Source organism: Elaeis guineensis, chromosome 11, assembly GCF_000442705.2.
Source record: "Elaeis guineensis isolate ETL-2024a chromosome 11, EG11, whole genome shotgun sequence".
NCBI lineage: Eukaryota > Viridiplantae > Streptophyta > Magnoliopsida > Arecales > Arecaceae > Elaeis > Elaeis guineensis.
The window spans coordinates 3407806-3424640 of record NC_026003.2 but is presented as its reverse complement, the minus strand read 5'-3'; the positions used below and the strand labels follow the sequence as shown (position 1 = coordinate 3424640).

Sequence of the window (16835 nt, the reverse complement as noted above, 5' to 3'; positions counted from 1 at the left end):
CTCACTGACCTTAGAATATATGCATTAATCATTAATATTTTCTTTAAACCCAAAGAAAGTGATTAGCCATTAAATTTGACATACCACTATATAGAAGCCTGTTTAAGTCCATAACTAGATTTCTTTAATCTGCAAACTATGTATTCTTATCCATTGATCATAAAAGTCAAAAATAATCTAGATCACCATTGAGGAAAGCTGCTTTTATATCCATATGATATAACTAAAAGTCAAAAATGAGCTACTAAGGCTATAATAATTCTAAAAAGAAGAATTATTTCTTTTAAAATCAATGTCTTTTTTTGTATGAACTCATTTGCCACTAGTCTGATTTTATACCATTCGACTTTCTCATTGGGATTCATTTTGGCTATATAGATTTATTTGTAATCTATTGGTTGCATCCTTTAGGTAGGTCAACTTATTTTCAGACATGATTATTATCCATAGAGTCCAGCTATTCTTTTATAACATCCAATCATTATAAGGAGTCCTCATCTTTTGTGGCTTGTAAGAGCATCTCAGGGTATATCTTTTTCCCTATATGAGTCAAATATATCATATAATCTCGAGATATAGTAGATTTTCTTATTCTATAAATCTCTAGAGAGCTGTCCCTTAATTTGCTTGTAGTGGTGGTTGGATGGCTATTTCTTTAGCAATAAAAATTTTATGGAGTGAACTTGATAAGTGATGATTGTTCCTGAATATTATTCTAAAGAATTACTATAGAAATCATCACTTCAGTCTGCTTTTCAAATACCAAATTTATTTTTTATATTTTTTCAAAGATAATATCTCAAGATTTTTCACTCCTACTAAACATGTCATCCTCTAAAAATCTAGTTTTATTAGTTTTCCACTATTTTGGTATATCAGATGGATAATAAAATCTATACCCTTTTGATCTCTTCGGATAATCAATAAAAATAATCACTGATCATTCTGAGATCAAATATCTTTTCTTGTGGGTTGTAAATTTTGGACTTTAGTTGGACCAATCCCATATATATAATTATATTCCAAAACTAAGTTTTTTATCAGTCTATAACTCATAAGAAGTCTTTTGAACTGTCTTATTAGGACCTAATATAATATATATGCATAGGCATCTTTATAGCCTCACTTCATAAGTAAATAGATCGAGTAGAATAACTTATTATAACCCAAATATTTCTGTAAGTGTTTAATTCCTTCTTTTAGCTACACCATTTTGATCTGGTGTGCTTTGACTTATGCACTAGAATATGATGTCCATTTCTTTAAAATTTGCTAATATCCTAGCTATATTCTTATCTTATATATTTATTATAGTACTCGCTATCTCTATCGATCTGACTGTTTTATTACTTTTTTTATTGTCTCTCTACCTTTGCTTTAAATTTTTTAAAGGCCTAAATGTTAGTCCTATTATATAGAAGGAACAGATACATATCATAAATAGTCATCAATGAGTGTGATGAAATATTTTTATCTATTAAATATAGAAAAAAATATTTACATACAATAATATGAATGATTTTTAAAGTTTCTTTATTCATCTTAGTATCCTTCTTAGATGTGTATATCTACTTTGCCTTTATACAGTCAACTTAGACCATAAAATCAATGAAGTTTAATGATCCTAAGATCTCATTCTTCACTAGTCTTTTGACCCTTTCTTAAGAGGTATGCCCCAACCTCTAGTTTCATAACATAAAAATTTTCAAAAGAATATGAAAACTAACTTCAGAATTTAAGACTATCCTATAGGATCTAGCTGTCTTAATAAGTAAACATGCTTGATTTCTAATGAGAATGGATCATTCACTTTTAGTTAGAGACCTTCTTAATAGAAAATTTGAATATTGTTGGCAATGTGTCTAATACACTAAAGTTAATGCACAGGTAGAATTGAAAAATTTACTAAATTAAATTCAAAACACATACAAGATAAAAGATATTTTTTCTTGCAGTAATATTTCATACAGTTTTTATTATATATCCTTTCTTTTGCAAAAGAAGCTTTTGACAACTTTATTAGTAGCTTCACCTAATAGCACAGTTAATGCTTTCTTCCCTTTTGCCTTAGATACATCCTTTTCTTTATCTGCATTCCTATTAACTTGATATGAAGCAAAATTCATGCTTTCTATCTTTTCTTTCTCAATCTCTTCTCTACTTACATATATTTGATTAGTTACCATATTAACTATTCAATCTTCATTGTACGAATTATAAGAGACTTTGAAAAGATCATACTTTGATGAAAGAGAAGTAAGAATGAAGTGGAACAAAAAAATATCTAATATAAAAACTTTAATATCAAATAATAACTATGCTGCAATTTCTCATCTCTATAATACGCTCATATATGCCGGCCTTTCTCTTGTCAGAGCCTCCCAATTTCTGCTTCATAATATCTAATAAATCATGTACCTTATAATATAAAGGGATAGATCTCCTAATATACCACATTAGACTTCGTTAGAAGCAGACTAAGATGATTGGAATACTCTCATTTCTCAAAAGCTCTTCTATACTAATATGCTTTCATCCATAAATGGTAAAGATTTATCCACTCAGAATCTTAGATTAAGTCAATACATCCTAATATAAGCACTATTCTCTTTGTAATTCAAGAAATTTGATCCATTAAGAAAAGAAAGTTTCCTATGCTACTATCAATAATTATGAAAATTAATACTATAAATAATACATGCTCATATTACATCAAATAATGAGACTAATTAAACTTTATCCTAAGTAAATAAATTTTTTTATATTTAATTTTGGTGGGCAACCAGATGCATCATTATGTCTCTTCTTTAGGCGAGTGCCATAAATGCTAGTGGCTATACTTGTTTAATGATATATCATATCACCAGTGAATCCAACAAGACATACACATTGGATACTAGCAAATACTATACCTTTAGATATAAAATATTACTCGATCTAACATATAATCTTGCTATTTCATCCATCTAAAAATCGAATATGAAGATGCTTTTTTGGAGCAAATCAATACTTCAATAGTTTTGATGCAATTATGATATTATTAATTTATTAAATCAATTAGATTTATCTAAAATTATACTTTATAGAAAATTTTTGATTTTAAGAGTTTATAGTCACTTGGTGATCACACGAAATAATCAAATCAAAATTTTTAATCCTTTTAAATAGTGTCAATAAAGTTTATATGCAAAAATGGTAAGACACAGTTATGATACTATTAAAACTTTATTGGATGAATTATATCGATCCTAAATTAGATATTATAGAAAATTTTTGATTTTATATGTTCGTGGTCACTTTGGTGATTACATCGAATCAATCAAATCAAAAATATTTATTTTTTATAAATAATATCAATAAAATTTACATGCTAAATATGCATGAATACATTATTAAAAATATGATAATAGACCTACAATTCTTTATTTGCATATAAACAAATCAAATAGCACATAAATTAACCATATAACATCACATTTCTACTTTTATGCAATAAAACCATATGATAGGGATATTATCATAATTATCTGAGGGTCTTTATGTAATAAAGTTTATTATGGAGACTAAAATAATACAAGGTCTTTATATAATAAACTCTATTATAAGGATCAAAATATAATTACATAAAAATTTTTATATAATATGTATTTTGTCTGGGGATTAATTGCAAAAATGCCCTTTTAGGTAAACGAGTCCAATTGGGCTTCGAATTTCAGGGCAGAACCCAAAACTTGAACCCATTTTCCTTTCTCCTCTTCTTCCTTCTCTCTTTCCAATTACAACCAAGAGGGAAAACCACCATGGTCGTCGATCCCCTTCTATCTGATTCACCACCGATGGGTCACCTATCGATCCGAATATTAGTGGTCGGCTTAAACCTTCCCCCAACCATCGGTGTGCCAGTGATTCAATGGGATCATTGGAGAAAGAGAGACCCAAGCTGGTGGTTCTCACCTCCAAAAATTTGGATGATGGCTACCTAAACTCCCAAATGATAGACCATCGGACTCTCCCCAACTCACGCCCAGATTCCCAATGAGTGTGCCACAATAGGCTAGCCATTAGAGATCGACGGAGGGGGTTAAAAATTATGGCTTCCCCAAAAATTTGGTCATGGCCATCGAGAAGATCAAATCGACGGATGCCACCATCTCCACAAGGGTATGGCCTGTTTTCCCTAGTGAGCAAGAGGGAGGACCAACAGTTTGCAAAGATTCAATAGATCCTTCCTTTCTTCTCTCCTTTTCTTTTTTTCTATTTCATGAAGGATAGGGTGGCTGCGATGATTAGCATGGGTGGATCGGTAAGCCAAAGATCCAACCATCCTCATCAAACAAGGATGCTAGCAAAGCATGGAAGCTTCGACCATAATAATGTTAGATATGTACCTAAAGTCAATTATTGGCTGACATATTTTATAATTTCAAGATAAAATTTATACTTGTAAATTTTTTATTATTAATAAAAGATAATTTTTATTTCAATCATATTTATGTGTCTATAATTTATCTAAAATTAACAAAGTTGATTTTTGTATATTCTCAAGATATTAGAATTTGAAAAATGTATTAATTAGTAGTTAGTTTTGGATTCGATCAATTCATTTGAGATCGTACATGGATCACTTTTCTTTTTAGACAGATAAGTCTCGAGTCTACGTGTAAAGATACTGGGATGAGAGTACAGATGATTGTTAGAGAATAACTTAACTGAGCATGACTAATATGAGAAACCACTTAGATGTCTACTCACTCGTTAGTGATTATCTCGATGCTGCAGTGGTGTGAGTGATCTTTTGACCTCAGTGTCATCGGCTATTCGCAATGAGCTATTGGATTTGATTGCACGTTCTCTTGGTCCTAGTCATTCAGACCTTTGCTGTGTATATTGCTACAGTAGGTTCAGATTCGCTGTTTGGAGTAGAATGCATCTAAATAGAATCTATCGATCTTGATAGAAAAAGAGAAGTCATATACAATTTGTGAGACGGAGTTCAGAAAGTTTTGGCCAAAGTAAGTGTGAATACTGAAAAAAAATTCATATAATTTACAAATAAACTCAAGTCGAGCTAATCTAGCATATGACTGATGATGGGGTCTGACGAATTTTTTATGACCTCCATCAAATCAGAACTCATGATAGAAGGACCGAATCATATGATAACTACACCTAGAGATTCACACTTTATTCTACTGGATTGCCACTACATACTGCTAGGTGTCATTGATGGATTTGGGACTCATCAACATCATCTTGATGATCGATAACCCTTGAAGAGTAAAGTTGAAATTATTTCAAAATTATCAAAAAGAGTTTCGATGATATTATGATAAAGATCATAATATATCTCACTACCAGATAGAATGGAACCTATGAGGTCACACATTAAGAGATTTAATCTTGAGTTTATCAATTGGCCTTATGAAGTTCTAATTGAATTAGAATTTATTAAAATTCTATTGGATTTAAGAGAATCATACTAGCACATGGTTAAACCTAATTCTTCTCTGAACTTCAATTGGATCAAGTCCATACCCTTGAACCTAAACTGAAATCCATTTAGGTTTAGCTGGATGCCTAATTGTGAGTTCAAGTAAATTGGATAAGTCAATGAGTTGGCTAAATTATCTCCTTATTTATTTTTTAATATTATGTATGGAATTATAGAAAATAAGAGATGGCATCATGCCTCTCTTTTAGAAAGTCCAAGGGTGCAAACCTTGGATTGGCGTGAGGAAGAGAGAGGGGCCCACCCCCTTTCTTGCATTGCTGTGGAAGGAGAAAGAAAGAGGGCCACATCCCTTCTCTCTTGCATGAAAATCCTAAGGAAGCACCAAGTGTTGGCACCCTAACTATATGCCCTCTTTTATGAGGGGTGCCCACTCAGTCTGCCTTATCTGACTGGGGTACTCTATCTGCTTGTCAAAAGAGGGATGGCCTTTTCAATTATGTCTAATTTTTTTGAGAAGAAAATCAGATTAAAAGGTAAGAGATAAATCTTATTTTTTAGCCTGATTGGATAATGATTTGAAATCAAAAAAAGCCTATTTAAGGAGATGGTCCCCTAAGATTTCAAAAAGATTAAATTTTGAGAATTCTAAACTCTTTCTCCCACATCTCCATGCCTCACCCTCTCTCTCTATTCTCTTTCCCACGCCCAAAGGTTGGGCGTCCATCTTCCACATGCCTGAGTTGAGAAGATTTTCTTCTACAGCAAGGAATAAGGAGAAAAAGTTACAGTTTAAAGATTGAAGTTGCAGTCAAGATCAACAGTTGATCAAGGTTCAAAAAACTAAGATCTTACTTGAAGAAAAAAGATCTACCATGAGAAGAAAGATTCAAGATTGATCCTGATGGATATCTGTAGAAGTCGGACACGTATGCGGCTCAAAGATCTTCGGATCTAAAATCATCGGTAGCGATGAATTTCAACCTACGCAAAGGTTTAGATATTCGATCACATCCTTTATTTTATATTAAAATTATATGCATATCTTTATTCTTAGGCTTGGGTAGGATTAGATATCATCTAATGCATGTGGGGTTAAAGGGTTTAATCCAGTTCCTTTTCGCTGCTATTCAAAAGATTTTTGAAATATATGCATGCATCCTATCCGATTTTCTAACAGTGATATCAGAGTCAGATTTTTTTTGATATGTGTAATCTAATTTTTGATTTAGATCTAAAAATATGAGTGTTTAAAATTGATCTTGTGCTGATATAAGATTGTCCTGATATAGGGTTAACCCTTATATTGAAAAGTTATCCTAGCACAAGATTTATAATTTTTGAAAGATCATTTTTAAAATTTTTAAATCAATATTTTAGATCTAACATAGATATGTTTAATCATGTTAGATCTAAAATTAAAATGATTAAAATTTGAATCAGACTGATATAAGATTGTCCTGATATAGGGTTTACCCTCTATATTGAAAAGATTATCCTAATCTGATGCGAATCATTTTTTAAAAGATATTTTTAAAATATTTTAATTATTATTTTAGATTTGATTTTATACATATGAAATATGTATTTATTAGTTTTAGATCTGAAACTTAATATATATATATATATATATATATATATATATATATGTGTGTGTTGTGTGTGTGTGTGTGTTGTGTTGATATATGGTTGTAGTTTAGATCTAAAACTATATGCATGTGAGACATGTTTTAAATATAGACCCTTTAATACATATGTTAGATATGTATTTTGATTTCTTTTAGATCTAGATATTTATGCATATATTGATATGTATTTCTTATTAGTTTTAGATCTAAAATGATGTGTGTGTGTGTGTGTGTGTGTGTGTGTGTGTGTATGTATTATGTATGTATGTATGTGTTGTGTTGTGATATATGTTGTAGTTTAGATCTAAAACTGCATGCATGTGAGATATGTTTTAAATATAGATCCTTTAATACATATGTTAGATATGTATTTTGATTTCTTTTAGATCTAGATATTTATGCATATATTGATATGTATTTCTGATTAGTTTTAGATCTAGAAATGATGTATATGATACATGATTTGTATACCCATGATTTAAAACTTACTTTTAGTCAAACCCTAGATCTAAAAATCATAGGATCTTTTATTTTATTACATGGTAAAGTTGTTTAGATTTGAAATTTATTTCTCATCTAAATTAAAACTTTAAATGATGCAAGAAGAATATCAAAATATGAAATTATATTTGATACAATATTAATTAGTTTAGATTAAAAATTATTTTGATATCTAAACTGAACCCATGTCCATAATGCACTTAATTAATAATTAAGATTTAAAATTAAAGGATCTAAAAATTATGAATCTAATATCTAAATTTTATTTACATAAAATATGGGCTTGGGTATGGGTTGAACCAATTAGGTCTAGAGATTAAACTATAATAGGATCCATGATTAGATCAGGTTAGAACCTTTTTTTCAATTTTGAGTAGTTGATCGAACCCAATCAGATATTGATGGGTTTGATTTAATAGGGGCTCAAAATTGAGATTAGTTGTAGTTGGTCAATCGATTCATACTTGATATGAATTGATTATCTCAAGATCGAATTTGACTTTTTGGTTTGAGCTTGAATAACTAAGTCAATGGATTCGATTCTAATAGACCATTTGGTGTCTAAGATAAGTTTGACATTTTTTATCAGTAATTTTTAATTAGGAGCTACTCACATAGATGGTGTCTATGGAGAGTTAATGGCATATCCTTCCATCGATCTCACTTATCTAGCCATTTAGTAGATTATGGATTGAATCTGGTTGATTAGTGATTCATGTTCACCCATGCCAGCTAGATGGGTCAGACATAAGGTGGGCTGACCTAAATCAGTTTAGTCATTACATTTAATGTATGTAACTAAATAGATGAGGCCTAAATTAAATCTCTTCAATTGAATATTAAGTCTAGCGATCTTCCATCATTATAGAAATATAGGTGCCTTTCCTGACATTGATCGTTCTCGGCATATTACAATGGTTCGGTTGCATCGGGAGACACAACCACTCTATTGACATCTGATGCCTCAGGGTAGAGATAGGGTTGAGCCCAATAACTTTTAGGTGAAGGACCCAATGATGGCTCTACGTCCACTGGTGAATGGTGGGTCTGACTTAATTAAGAAATATGCTAAGAACTGTTAGGTGAGGTAACAGGACTTAGAGATCGAATTCACTATATCTTGCTTGGTGAAGCAATGGACAAGGTGTTGTCTACTCATTGGTTCATGTGTCACCAATAACTGTTAGGTGAGGTACATACGGATCAGTGGGAGCGTAGTACCTACTAGAAACTGATCACGCATAGGTTTTCATTTCTCCACCTGAGGAGTATGAGATTCGAAAAAATAATGAGAGCCTTGTTTATTTTTAAAGTTTCTAGAACAAATATTTATCAAGTACAAATATCTAATTAGAAACTATTATCTCTGTACATAACCATGTCGAGTTCCAATCTACTAGCCTAAATTCTTGACATCGATAGGTTGACTGAGTCCAATCATAATGATTGGCTTCAAAACTTGAGATCAGATCTCAGTTCTGAGAAATTAACTCATGTCTTTAACTTGGATGAGCCTTCTGAAGGCACATCTGATTTGCTCGTTATTGAAACTAAACTAACGATTTCCTCTTCTTCCAGTTAGGTTCTAAATTCTGATTCGAGTGCACACTTATACACTTCTATGTAGGGTCTAAAGGAAGTTAGAAGGCTAAGAGAAGGTAAAATTACTCTCTAAGTCGGTAATGGGGCAAGAGTTGCTACCGTAGCCGTCGGAACCTACTTTTTGCGATTACCATCAGGATTTAATTTAATTTTAAAGGATTGTTATTATGTTCCTATAGCTAGTAAAAATTTAATTTCTGTCTCTATACTGATACAAAATAATTATAATTTTTATTTTAATAAAGATGTGCATAATTTATTTGAAAAATAAATATGTTGCACATGCTTATTTGATAGACAGTCTTTATCATTTGCATGTAGATGCAAGTATTAATGTTAATGAGTAAATAGTGAATATCATAGGGTCTAAGAGACTTAAAGATAGGATCAATCAAAAGTATCTATGGCACCTTAGGCTAGGTCATATCAGAGAGGATGGACTCAACAAACTGAAGAAAGATGGTCTTCTTGGACCATTGACTTCCGAGTCTTATCTAATTTGTGAGTCATATCTTCAAGAAAAAATGACTAAGCTACCCTTTATAGGATAAGAGAAAAAGGTCACTGAGATATTAGCCCTGATGCACACTGATGTGTGCGGTTCATTCGATGTGCAGGATAGGGATGGTTATATCTACTTCATAATCTTTACCGATGATTTCTCACGGTATGAGTTTGTGTATTTGATGCACCGTAAGTCTGAAATCTTTGAAAAGTTTAAAGAGTTCAAACATGAAGTGGAAAAACAGATCGAAAAATTCATAAAGATTCTTTGATCAGATCGAAGAGGAGAATATCTTAGTAGAGAATTTCAAATATATTTCAAAGATAACAGTATAGTCTCATAGTGGACACCTCCAAGGATGTCTCAGCTTAATGGGTATCCAAAAAGAAAAATCGGACCTTATTAGATATGATTCAATCTATGAGCTTCACAGATCTTTCTGACTTTTTATCGAGACATACGTTACTTTCAACAATTCATCTATTGAATAAGGTTTTCTTTAAATCCGTTCCTACCACACTATACAAGTTATGGTAAGGTAAGAGGCCAACTCTTGATTATCTCAAGATTTAGGGATGTCTAGTCTATGTCAAGCGACAGCAGATGAATAAGTTAGAGGCTAGATCTTTTAGAATTTATTTTATAGGGTATCCTAAAAAATTTATGGGATACTATTTCTATCTTTCTGAAGATCACAATGTGATTGTGAGCCGTCATATCATTTTCTTGAAAAAAGAGTTTATCTAGGATGAAGGCTGTAGGAGGAAGATTGAGTTCGAGAAGAAGGTCTCTGAAGAGCATTGAGTCTAAGAAACTGAATCCAGTAATGAGCCAGTAGATGTGGTACCACCTCCACCTCATAGATCAAGTAGGATCTCCCATCCTCCTGAAAGATACTTTGGTATTCTTACAGAGAATTTAGAAGAAACATTTCTTGAAGAAGATAGGGACATTAAGAATAATCTCAAGACCTATGATGAGGCGATGTTAGATGTAAACTCTAAGAAATAGATGGAAGTAATGAAGTTAGAAATTGAATCCATACATTTCAACTAGATTTGGACCTTAGTAGATCCACCTGAAGGTATTGTACCTATTGGATATAAATGCATCTATAAGAAAAAAATTAGATCGGATGGTCAGATAGAGACTTATAAGGCATGGTTGGTAGCGAAAGATTACAATCAATGCAAAGACATTGACTATTAAAAAATTTTTCGCCTATGGCCATGTTGAAATCCATCCGGACTCTATTTGCGATTGTAGCTTTTCATGATTATGAAATCTGACATATGGACGTGAAAACTACCTTTCTGAATGGATATCTTGAAGAAGGTATCTATATAGAGCAGCCTATAGATTTCACGATCAGTGATAGTAATCATAAGGTCTGTAAGCTGCAAAAGTCTATATATGAACTCAAACAAGCATCTCAAAGTTGAAATACTCGCTCTAATGATGTGATCAAAATATTTGATTTCATCAAAAATGAAGAGGAGCCGTGTGTGTACAAAAAGATCAGTGAAAATATTATCATATTCTTCGTATTATACGTAGATGACATCCTCTTGATTGAGAATGATATTCTCATACTAACATCGGTTAAAATATGATTGTCAAAAGAGTTCGTCATGAAAGACCTAAGAGAAGCTTCCTACATTCTTGATATAAAGGTCTATAGGAATAGATCTAAGAGAATGATAGGACTCTCACAGTGTATATATATTAAGGAGGTGCTGAAGAGATTCCGTATGGAAAACTCCAAGAGAGGTCTCTTACCCCTTAGGCATGGCATTCATCTCTCCAAGAAGATGTGTCCTGATACATCTGAGGAGATCCAGCGCATGAGCAAGCTATCCCTTATGCCTCGATAATAAAGAGCCTCATGTATGCCATATTGTATATATGACCTGATATAGCTCTTGCTGTGAGTGTCACGAGCAGATATCAGGCGAATCCAGATGAAGAATACTAGATTGCTGTGAAAAATATTCTTAAGTACTTGAGAAGGACTAAAGATTTGTTATTGATCTTTGACAGAGCATCAGAGCTGAAAGTGAAACGATATATCGATTCGGACTTCATGTCTGATGTCGATGATAGAAATTCTACATCAGGATATATTTTTTTATGCAATGAAGGATCGATTATCTGAAAGAGTTTCAAACAATAGGTCATTGCAGATTTGACCATAGAAGCTGAGTACATCACTGTCTTTGAAGCTGCTAAGAAAGTATTTTGGTTTAAGAAGTTCATTGCGGAGCTGAGTGTGATTCCATCAGATGTCATTGCATTGCGATACGATAACAATGTCACCATAGCCCTCGCTAAGGAATCCATATCTCATCAGAAGTCCAAGCATATAGAGCGATGATTCCACATCATACGTGAATACCTCGAGAAAAAATTCATCAAGGTGCAGAGAGTTGACTCCATGCAGAACGTGGCAGACTTGCTGACCAAGCCCCTCAGCTAGCAGAAGATCGAAGCTCACTTTGAAAAGATGGATCTTAGATACATGGCCAATTGGCTTTTGGTCAAGTGGGAGTCTGTTAGATATGTGCCTTAAAAGCCAATTATTGACCGATATATTTTGTAATTTCAAAGAAATATTTTATACTTGTAAATCTTTTATTATTAATAAAGAATAATTTTTATTTCAATCATGTCTATGTGTCTATGATTTATCTTAGAAATTAACAAAGATAATTTTATATATTCTCAAGGTATTGAAAATTTGAGACATGCATTAATTAGTAGTTAGTTTCTAAATACTCTCGATCGAAGGATCGTCACAGAGATAGTGATCAATCCATTTGAGATCGATGTATGGATCACCTTCCTTTTTGGACAGATGAGTCTTGGATCTACAGTGTTGAGACACTAGGGTGAGAGTGCAGGTGGTTGTAAAGAAATAACTTGCACTGAGTATGACCAATACAGAAACTACTTGGATGTCTACTCACTCGTCAGTGGTTATCTCGATGCTGTAGTAGTGTGATGATCCTTTGACCTGTAGTGTCATCGGCTACACAGCGAGCTACTAGGTTTGACTACGCTTCCTTGTCCTAGCCATTCAGACCCTTTCTGTGTATGTTGCTACAGTAGTTCAGGTTCGCTATTTGGAGTAGGATGCACCTAGATGAAATCTATCGATCTTAGTAGAAAAGAAAAATCATATGCGATTTGCGAGGCTGAGTTCAGAAAGTCTTTGACCAAAGAAAGTATAAATACTAGAAAAAAAATTTTACGGGATTCATAAATGAACTCGAATCGAGCCAATCTAGCATATGATTGATAATGATGTCTGACGAGTTCTCCATGACCTCCGTCAAGTCGGAACTCACGATAGAAGGACTGAATCATATAATAACTGCACCTAGAGGTTCACACTTTCAATCTACTGGATTGTCACTACATACTGCTAGGTATCACTGATGGATTGTGAGACTCATTGGATGTCGTCTTGATGATCGATGATCCTTGAAGGATAGAGTTGAAATTATTCAATCCATCGAAAAGAGTTTCGATGATATTATGATGGAGATCACAATATGTCTCACTACCAATAGAATGAAATCTATGGAGTCACATATTAAGGGATTTCATCTTGAATTTATCAATTGGACTTGTGAAGTTCTAATTGGGTTAGAATTTATTGAAATTCTATTGGATTTAAGAGAATCATGCTAGCATATGGCTAAACATAATTCTTCTCTGAACTTCATTGGATCAAATCCATAGCCTTGAACCTACCTAAATCTATTTAAGTTTAGCTGGATACCTAATTGTGAGCCCAAGAGGATTGGATTAAGTCAATGAATTGGCTAAATTATCTCCTCATTTATTTCTTAATATTGTGTGTGAAATTATAGGAAAGAAGAAATGGTGCCATGCCTCACTTTTGGAAAGTCCAAGGGGTGCCAACCTTGGATGGGCGTGAGGAAGAGAGAGGGGCCCACCCCCTCTCTTGCATTGGCATAGAAGGAGAAAGAAAGAGGGGCCACGTCTTTCTCTCTTGCATGAAAATCCTAAGGGGGCGCCAAGTGTTGGCGCCCCAACTACCTGCCCTCTTTTATAAGGGGCGCCCACTCAGTCTGTCTTATCTAACTGGAGTGCCCCATCTGCTTGTCAAAAGAAGAGATGGCCTTTCCAATTAGATCTGATTTTTTTGAAATATAAATCAAATTAAAAGGTAAGAGAACTTATGAGATAAGATCTAATTTTTTAGTCGATTGGATAATGATTTGGAATCAAGAAAGCCTATTTATGGAGATGTCTCTTAGGGTTTCAAAAAAATTGAATTTTGAGAATTCTAAACTCATCTCCCACATCTCCATGCCTCACCATCTCTCCCTCTTCTCTTTCCCATGCCTAAGGGTTGGGCGTCTATCTTCACACGCCTGAGTTGAGAAGGTTTTCTTCTATAGTAAGGAACAAGGAGAAAAGGCTGCAGTTCAATGGTTGAAGTTGCAGTCAAGATCAATAATTGATAAGGTTCAAAGATGCTAAGATTTTATTTGGAGAAGAATGATCTACCATGAGAAGAAAGATTCAAATTGATCTCGATGATACTGTAGAGGCCGGACACGTGTACAGCTCAAGGACCTTCAGATCTAAGATCATCAGTAACGGTGAATTTCAATCCATATAAAGGTATAGAGATTCGATCTCAACTTTTATTTTATTTTCAGATTATATGCATGTCTTTTTTCTGGATTCGGATAGGATTAGATATGATTCAATGTATGTGGGGTTAAAGGGTTTAATCCAGTTCCTTTCTGCTGCTATTCAAAAGATTTTTAAAATCTATGCATGCATCCTATCCAATTTTCTAATAGGTATGGAAGGAAGAGGACATACGATTGGCCCTCATCTTCTTCTTTAATATATATTTATTTATTTATTCAAACACTAATTCAAACCCAAAAACAACAAATCACATATTTTTTAAAATAAATAAATAAATAAATAATCATAAATTTTTACAGTATCCAAAAACGAATCCGAATCACTATGACTTGATCGCAAACAACTGGCTAAGGTGGTTGGCCAGATCTATGTCCATAAATCTTGATATGGACAAAAACTTCAATCTTTAAGCCAAATAGTTTATATGGTAATGATAGAACTTTATAAGGCAATAAAACTTACATGAAGCAAAGCCATCAAAACCTTACTGGATTTCTCCAATCAGCCTATTGAATCCAGAATCTTTCTCATCAGCCTGTAGAATTAGCCTACAACCATAAAAGAATCAAGCTGGATGTGCTCTTCACCGTTATCGAGTAGTATCTTGGTTTTTCAATTCCAACTCTAAGAATTTTCAATGGAAAGGCCTCACAAGCTCTTAGATGAGTTAGAGACCAAGTCCATAGAGGGTATCCTTTTATAATATGTCTCATTCATTAGAAGTAGTATCTAAATCAGTCGTAAACACTGGAAGATGGACGTTATCCAAAATGATTATGTAGAGATTAACTCTACCATAATAACATTAAATATATTCTTATCATTTTATTGAAGACTTATCTTTAGTCAGAGTCTAGATTAATTAAAATAACTAAAATAAATTTGATATATATTAGTATGGGCCATATCCGAATGGGACAATCGAATAATTCCAACACTTATTCCCTAATATGATAGTCTAGAGTACCACCGGATCAAGTCAACAGAGTCGATGTCTTAACTTAAGCTTACAATACCTCAACATCTTAATGAGAATATTAACCAATAAGGCATGTTGCTTTTCCATTAACTATGCTACGGCTCATCGTTTGCCTAATGTCGCACTATTTAAGTGTAAAGTGGAGATACCTGGTTTCTAACATGATGTTGCTTTTGTTGATGGCTATTTTATTGTCATCATTTGATGTCCATAGGCCATTCTGTCTGTGGCTTGTCCAAATCAAGATCATGCTCAAAGGTGCAACAGTGATGCAAATCAATAAAAATTTAGATTGGCCGGAAGTGGACGTTGGATATTTTTGTTATATTTATGTATATTATAGATGGTTATCGAAAAGGAAGGCTATTTTTTATGCATCGTGTGTTACTTGATATAACATTGAATCATAATTCCGTCATATTTGAATTACAGAACTTTTCATTTGGATCTGAGCGTTATACGGTGCACATGATCGTGAATAATCTGATCAAATTAATGCAGGCACATCCATGATCTGATTTGACATTGTTTTGGCATGCAGAAATATTTATGAGAAAGAGGGTTGAACTATGTAATCTCACTTCATGCTACCGTGTAGAACCCACCAAATCATGGCTCTCTTGTGACTGCTAACCCTATGCAATATGATAATTTCACAAATGATAATTTCTAATGTTGCTCATCATATTATTATATTTTATATCGCAATATGCTATGAAGCTGACAAATTGATTAAAGATCTTGCCATCAACTTCTTGACCTAAAATATGAATTATTTTATAAAACTCATAGATGAAAAAACAAAGAAAAATGAGGAGGGGCAAGCATACCGTTAGATGCAATGCCATAAGCAGCGACGACACAGGTTTGAATAACAGTATTCTCCTGTCGGGTGAAAGCCTGCTGGAGGAGACCTGTCTTCTCGAGGGCTTTGGTCCAGGTCTTGATGAGAAGGTATCCAAGAAGGCCGGCGGCGACGTTGAGGGAGGGCACGATGCCGGTGGTGAGGTTGAGCTTCATCACTATGAAGCTGAACAACACCGAGAGGAATAACGACACCACCAGTGCTCGGAACGTCAGCTGCTCCCTCCATGTCGGCACCGGCTTCCCTTCGAAGGCCTTTTCGATCGACATCACTCTCTTCTCTTCTTCATCCTCTACATCTGTTCCTCCTTCCATCTCTTTCCTCATTCTTCTCCGATGACTCATCTGGATTATCTCCACTATCTCCTCCTCCTCCACAACTACCTCATGGGCACCATTCTCTTCGCTGCCCATTTGAGCTACCATGGAGAAACCTGGGAGGTGATGGTAATATCTTAGTATATCCCTCTCTTTCTTTCTCTATATATAGACAGGGAGTGGGGACCCTGTTCCATTTAATATGGTCCATGTCCGTTGAATATTTTTTTTGGAGGGGGCGGCTACTAAGAATTAGTTGTTGACCAAAGAGCGTGTTTTAATGAAACAGAGCTTGCT

General features: G+C 33.6%; 1 pseudogene; it reads right to left on the bottom strand.

Moving 5' to 3' along the window:
- LOC105053741 (probable metal-nicotianamine transporter YSL14) overlaps window positions 1-16608 on the bottom strand; it is a 26370-nt pseudogene extending 9762 nt beyond the window's left edge.
- Between the last annotated feature and the right edge of the window lie 227 nt (window positions 16609-16835).